Below are 7,348 nucleotides of genomic sequence, written 5' to 3'. Positions count from 1 at the left end.
AGCTACACCCACCGTTGACAATTGAAATGTCTGTATTCAGTTGTCGCAGTGACATCATAAACATTCTGTTGTCGTCCGACATCAAACTTGTCATTGTAGTTAAGAAAAAGTATGAACACAAAAACTACAGCCTGCATGACATCAGCAGCCTGGTGGTCCAACATAGCCTACCTGGTGTATTTTAACACCAATAAACCCATCCATTTAAAAATGAATTTAGTATACTGTATGTCAATCTATAAACCAGGCAACTAAAAGCAACTTTCTAAACAATGTTTTGGTTCGTTTCTAGCTTGTTAACTAGCTAGCTAACGTTAAGTTAGCTGGCTAGCCGGTTCAAATGATGACCATATCATATAACTGACAACGTCTTAAATGTAGCTAATTTGTATTCATTATTACAGGAAAATAAACCCATTATTTTCAAGTTAATGGCAAGCTAATTACAAAAAATAGCTTACAGTTGTGTGTGACAACTTGGATAACGTTAAATGACTAACTTGACTTTAGTGCAGGTCATGTTGTTCTTCACATTACCGTCTCTGGTAAACACAAACTAAATCAAATTAAATAAAAGTTGATTTGTCACATGCACAGGATACAGAAGGTGTAAACTGTACAGTGAAATGGTTACTTGCATAGTGGATAGCGCCATTTTTATGGAATGGTCTGCCTATCCATGTGAGAGATGCAGACTCGGTCTCAACCTTTAAGTCTTTATTGAAGACTTCAGTAGGTCCTATGATTGAGTGTAGTCTGGCCCAGGAGTGTGAAAGTGAATGGAAAGGCACTGGAGCAACGATCCGCCCTTGCTGTCTCTGCCTGGCCGGTTTCCCTCTCTCCACTGGGATTCTCTGCCTCTAACCCTATTACGGGGGCTGAGTCACTGGCTTACTGGTGCTCTTCCATGCCATCCCTAGGAGGGGTGCGTCACTTGAGTGGGTTGAGTCAATGACGTGATCTTCCTGTCCGAGTTGGCGCCCCCCCCCTCAGTTTCGTGCCATGGGGGAGATCTTCGTGGGCTATACTCGGCCTTCCTACTCACCAACTCAGGATGGTAAGTTGGTGGTTTGAAGATATCCCTCTAGTGGTGTGGGGGCTTTGGCAAAGTGGGTGGGGTAATATCCTGCATGTTTGGCCCCGTCCGGGGGTATCATCGGACAGGGCCACAGTGTCTCCTGACCCCGCCTGTCTCAGCCTCCAGTATTTATGCTGCAATAGTGTATGCGTCGGGGGGCTAGGGTCAGTTTGTTATATCTGGAGTATTTATCGGTGTCCTGTGTGAATTTAAGTGTGTGAATTTAAGTGTGTAAATTTAAGTATGCTCTCTCTGATTCTCTCTCTTTCTCTCGGAGGACCTGAGCCGTAGGACCATGCCTCAGGACTACGTGGCTTGATGACTCCTTGGTGTCCCCAGTCCACCTGGTAGTGCTGCTGCTCCAGTTTCAACTGTTCTGCCTGTGGCTATGGAACCCTGACCTTTTCACCGGATGTGCTACCTTGTCCCAGACCTGCTGTTTTTAACTCTCTAGAGACAGCAGGTGCAGTAGAGATACTCTGAATGATCGGCTATGAAAAGCCAACTGACATCTACTCCTGAGGTGCTGACCTGTTGCACCCTCGACAACCACTGTGATTATTATTATCTGACCCTGCAGGTCATCTATGAACATTTGGCCATGTTCTGTTATAATCTCCACCCGGCCATGTTCTGTTATAATCTCCACCCGGCCATGTTCTGTTATAATCTCCACCCGGCCATGTTCTGTTATAATCTCCAGAATCTCCACCCGGCCATGTTCTGTTATAATCTCCACCCGGCCATGTTCTGCTATAATCTCCACCCGGCACAGCCAGAAGAGGACTGGCCACCCCCCTCAGAGCCTGGTTACTCTCTAGGTTTCTTCCTAGGTTCTGGCCTTTCTATGGGAGTTTTTCCTAGCCCCGTGCTTCTACACCTGCATTGCTTGCTGTTTGAGGTTTTAGGCTGAATTTCTGCACAGCACTTTGTGACATCAGCTGATGTAAGAAGGGCTTTGTAAATACATTTATTGATTGATTGATTTTGTTTAAACATTAGCAAATGGCTCTGAGATAGGAATAATATAATGTTAATACTATATAGATCATACACGTAACAAAAGCTAGCGAGCCTGCTAGCTAGATAACAGTATGCTTTAACTTGCAATGAAATTACTTCCTGACAAAATCAAAACAAATACAGTACCAGTTGGACACACCTACTCATGCAAGGGTTTTTCTTTATTTTTACTATTTTCACCATTGTAGAATAGTGAAGACATCAAAACTATGAAATAACACATATGGAATTATGTAGTCACCAAAAACGTTTTTAGGGCCTTCCTCTGACACCGCCTGGCATAGGGTCCTGGATGCCCCAATGATGTACTGGGCATCCCTCTGTAGTGCCTTACAGTTGGATGCAGAGCATACCAGGCGGTGATGCAACAGGTCAGGATGTTCTTGATGGTGCTGCTGTAGAACTTTTTGAGGACGATCATCTTCCTTGTCTTAATGATGGTGTTGGAGTCGTGCTTGGACACGCAGTCGTGGGTGAACAGGGAGTACAGGAGGAGACTAAGCACACACCACTGATGGGCCCCAGAGCTTTGAGGGCACTATGGTGTTGAACGCTGAGCTGTGGTCAATGAACAGCATTCTCACATAGGTGTTCCTTTTTCCAGTTGGGCAGTGTGGAGTGTGAATGAGATTGCGTCATCTGTGGATCTGCTGGGGCAGTATGTGAATTGGACTGGGTCCAGGGTTTCTGGGATAATGGTGTTGATATGAGCCATGACCAGCCTTTCAAAGCACTTCATGGCAACTGACACTTGCCAGTTGGTCCGCGTATGCTCTGAGTACACGTCCTGGTAATTCATCTGGCACCGCGGCCTTGTGAATGTTGACGTGTTTAAAGGTCTTGCTCACATCGGCTATGGAGAGTGTGATCACACAGTCGACCAGAACAGCTGGTGCTCTCATGCATGCTTCAGTGTTGCTTGCCTCGAAGTGAGCATCAAAGGCATTTCGCCCGTCTGGTAGTCTCGCGTCACTGGGCAGCTCGCGGATGCATCTCCCTTTGTAGTCTGTAATAGTTTGCAAGCCCTGCTACATCTGACTAGCATCAGAGCCGGTGTAGTAGGATTCAATCTTAGTCCTGTATTGATGCTTTGCCTGTTTGATGTTTCGTCTGAGGGCATAAGAGGATTTTGTGTCCCGCTCCTTGAAAGCAGCAGCTCTAACCTTTAGCTCCGTGCGGATGTTGCCTGTGATCCATGGCTTCTGGTTGGGATATGTACGTACAGTCACTGTGGGTACGTCGTCTATGTACTTATTGATGTAGCCGGTGACTGAGGTGGTATACTCCTAAATACCATTCGATGAATCCTGGAACATATTCCAGTCTGTCTAGCAAAACAGACCTGTAGCATAGCATCCACGTCATCTGACCAATTCCGTATTGAGCGAGTCATTGGTACTTCATTCTTTAGTTTTTGCTTGTAAGCGGGAATCAGGAGGATAGAATTATGGTCAGATTTTCCAAATGGAGAGTGAGGGAGAGCTTTGTACATGTCTCTGTGTGAAAGGTGGTCTAGTTTTTTGACATGCTGGTAGAAATTAGGGAAAACAGATTTCAGTTTGCCTGCATTAAAGTCCCCAGCCACTAGTGCCGCTTCTGGATGACCTTTTTCTTGTTTGCTTATGGTCTTATTCCACTCATTGAGTGCGGTCTTAGTGCCAGCGTCGGCTTGTGAAGGTAAATGGACGGCTACAAAAAACATAGATGAAAACTCTCTTGGTAGATCGTGTGTTCTACAGCTTATCATTAGGTACTCTACCTAAGGTGAGCAATACCTTGAGACTTCTTTAATATTAGACATCACGCACCAGCTGTTATTGACAAATAGACACACACCCCACCCCTCGTCTTACCGGACGTAGCTGTTGTATCCTGCTGATGCACGGAAAACAGCCCTGCTCCCACTCAGCCCAGTCCAAGCTCTTTTCTGTCCTGGTACCCCAATGGTGGAACCTCTGACCCCTCACCCTGCCCTAAACCCTCTCCTGAGCAATGTCAACTGCCTCATGAAATAGCCAAATACACTAATTTAAAGGGGTGTACACATCATTTTTGTATAGATGGTGTATAATGATCTGGCTTCATCACATTCAGGTTAAGATATTAGGATCTGTATTATAGACTAGTACAAGTAAATTATCAATTTCAATGTAAGGGTTTTGTGATGTAAACTTCTAAATGAATAGTATATATACATACAGAAGTGCTCAAATTTGTTGGTACTCCTCCACAAAAAAATTAAGAATGCACAATTTTCTCTGAAATAACTGAAACTGACCAAAGTAATTGGCATCCACCATTTTTTATTCCATATTTAATATAAATCAGACTTTGCTTTAGATTTTTTTGTTCAACATAAAATTGTAAATGGCATGGACAAAAATGATGGAACCCATAACCTAAAATTTTGGTGCACAACCTTTTAAAGGCAATCACTGCAATCAAACGTTTTCTGTAGCTCTCAGTGAGACTTCTGCACCTATTAACAGGTAGTTTGGCCCACTCTTCCTGAGCAAACTGCTCCAGCTGTCTCAGGTTTGATGGGTGCCTTCTCCAGACTGCAAGTTTCAGCTCTTTCCATAGATGTTCGATAGGATTCAGATCAGGACTCATGAAGGCCACTTCAGAATAGTCCAATGTTTTGATCTTATCCATTCTTGGGTGCTTTTAACTGTGTGTTTTGGGTCATTATCCTGTTGAAGGTGTTGGGGAATAATCAGAATTAGTTGGTAACATAGGTAAGATGTTTTAGGGTTGTTTTTGGGTTGTGCCGTGGCGGAGGTCTTTGTGGGCTATACTCAGCCTTGTCTCAGGATGGTAAGTTGGTGGTTGAAGACATCCCTCTAGTGGTGTGGGGGCTGTGCTTTGGCAAAGTGGGTGGGGTTATATCCTTCCTGTTTGGCCCTGTCCGGGGGTGTCCTCGGATGGGGCCACAGTGTCTCCTGACCCATCCTGTCTCAGCCTCCAGTATTTATGCTGCAGTAGTTTATGTGTCGGGGGGCTAGGGTCAGTTTGTTATATCTGGAGTACTTCTCCTGTCCTATTCGGTGTCCTGTGTGAATCTAAGTGTGCGTTCTCTAATTCTCTCCTTCTCTCTTTCTTTCTCTCTCTCGGAGGACCTGAGCCCTAGGACCATGCCCCAGGACTACCTGACATGATGACTCGTTGCTGTCCCCAGTCCACCTGGCTGTGCTGCTGCTCCAGTTTCAACTGTTCTGCCTTATTATTATTCGACCATGCTGGTCATTTATGAACATTTGAACATCTTGGCCATGTTCTGTTATAATCTCCACCCGGCACAGCCAGAAGAGGACTGGCCATCCCACATATGCTCTCTCTAATTCTCTCTTTCTTTCTCTCTCTCGGAGGACCTGAGCCCTAGGATCATGCCCCAAGAATACCTGACATGATGACTCCTTGCTGTCCCCAGTCCACCTGACTGTGCTGCTGCTCCAGTTTCAACTGTTCTGCCTTATTATTATTCGACCATGCTGGTCATTTATGAACATTTGAACATCTTGGCCATGTTCTGTTATAATCTCCACCCGGCACAGCCAGAAGAGGACTGGCCACCCCACATAGCCTGGTTCCTCTCTAGGTTTCTTCCTAGGTTTTGGCCTTTCTAGGGAGTTTTTCCTAGCCACCGTGCTTCTACACCTGCATTGCTTGCTGTTTGGGGTTTTAGGCTGGGTTTCTGTACAGCACTTTGAGATATCAGCTGATGTACGAAGGGCTATATAAATCAATTTGATTTGAAAATTTGATTTATATTCATCATATGTTTGTAAGTTACTTCTGATCAGAATGTTTATTTTTGTTTAATACTGTGGCGGGGTTGCAGTCATCTGTTCTCTGTCAAGACTAAGATTTGGGCCGGAGAGAGGGGAGAGGTCAAGCGTGTATCTCTTGTCACCACAATGTATGTGTGCCAGTCAATGTGTCTCTGTGATCTTGTCAAGATAGGGTGGATTTGATATATGCCTGTTGATATGAGGATTTGTTTAGGTTCTGAGTTTGAGAAAATAACATAGTTTAGGAGACAAAGCTGAACGATAAATGATGGCCAATGCTGTCTGGCTATGTGTGTCTTTGCTATAAAGGATCTCAGTTGCAATGTGTAAGGGACTCTCAGATAAGTCATTTATAGACACTGAATTGATCTGAGAGTCACAGGGTTGTGATGGAGCTCATATAATTAAAGATGGACTTTGTGATAAACTCTGACTTGTGTGTGGTTTGCTCTCATGATTTGGTAAATACAGGACATTTCCACGACAAAGGACCCATGACCTGCGACTGAGACAGATCTTTCTGACACTAGGCAGCATGTTTTGCTCCAGAATGCCTTGATAGTCTTGAGATTTCATTGTGCTCTGCACAGATTTAAGGCACCCTGTGCCAGGCGCAGAACCAAAACATAACCCAGCCCCCTCCATGTTTCACTGCAGGAGTGGTGTTCTTTCCTTGGAAAACATCATTTTTTCATCTGTGAACATATAGCTGATGTGAATTGCCAAAAAGCTCCAGTTTTGGTTCATCTGTCCACAGGACATTCTCCCAGAAGGGTTGTGGCTTGTCAATATGTAGTCTGTCTTTTTATGTTTTTCTTTCAAAAGTGGAGTTCTGATGTGTCTTCTTCCATGGAGCCCATTTTAGCTCAAAAAGCGACAGATGGTGCCTTCAGAAACTGACGTACCTTCACCTTGGAGTTCAGCTTGTATCTCTTTGGCAGTTATCCATTGTTCTTTTTCTACCTTTCGCGCTATCCTTCTGTTCAATCTGGGGTCGATGTTCCTCTTGCGGCCGCGCCAAGGGAGGTTGGCTACAGTTCCATGGAACTTAAACTTCTTAATATTTGCAACTGTTGTCACAGGAACATCAAGCTGCTTGGAAGTGGTCTTGTAGCCTTTACCACACTTGTCTATAATTGTCTTTCTGATCTCCTCAGACAAATCTCTCCTCAGCTTTCTCTGGTCCATGTTCAGTGTGGTGTACACAATGATACCAAACAGCACAGTGACTACTTTTCCCCCATTTAAATAGGCTGAATGACTGATTACAAGATTGGAGATGTGTGATACTAATTAAATAAACTAATTAGTTTGAAATATCACTAATCCAATTATTTATTATATTTTATATATATACCAACAATTGTGTACAGGCCATTTTAGAATATCTTTAAGCAATAATTAATCTCTTTTTACAGCTTCTTTGCATTATTCTATGACATACCAAAGGCATACA

At 44.1% G+C, this 7,348-nt stretch overlaps 1 long non-coding RNA gene across 1 annotated transcript; it reads right to left on the bottom strand.

The window, feature by feature from the left end:
• Positions 1–340: 340 nt before the first annotated feature.
• Positions 341–6,325, bottom strand: LOC149983636 (uncharacterized). The gene is made up of 2 exons (XR_016496407.1): positions 3,906–6,325; positions 341–3,752 (listed from the first exon to the last, which is right to left on the bottom strand). It is a non-coding gene; the product is annotated as an uncharacterized LOC149983636 (long non-coding RNA).
• Between the last annotated feature and the right edge of the window lie 1,023 nt (positions 6,326–7,348).

The sequence above is a fragment of the Oncorhynchus mykiss genome, chromosome 5, assembly GCF_057628025.1.
Source record: "Oncorhynchus mykiss isolate SJ-2025 chromosome 5, ASM5762802v1, whole genome shotgun sequence".
In the NCBI taxonomy this organism is placed as follows: domain Eukaryota; kingdom Metazoa; phylum Chordata; class Actinopteri; order Salmoniformes; family Salmonidae; genus Oncorhynchus; species Oncorhynchus mykiss.
Note: the sequence above shows the minus strand (reverse complement) of the source record. Positions and strands in the feature narration are given on the sequence as shown.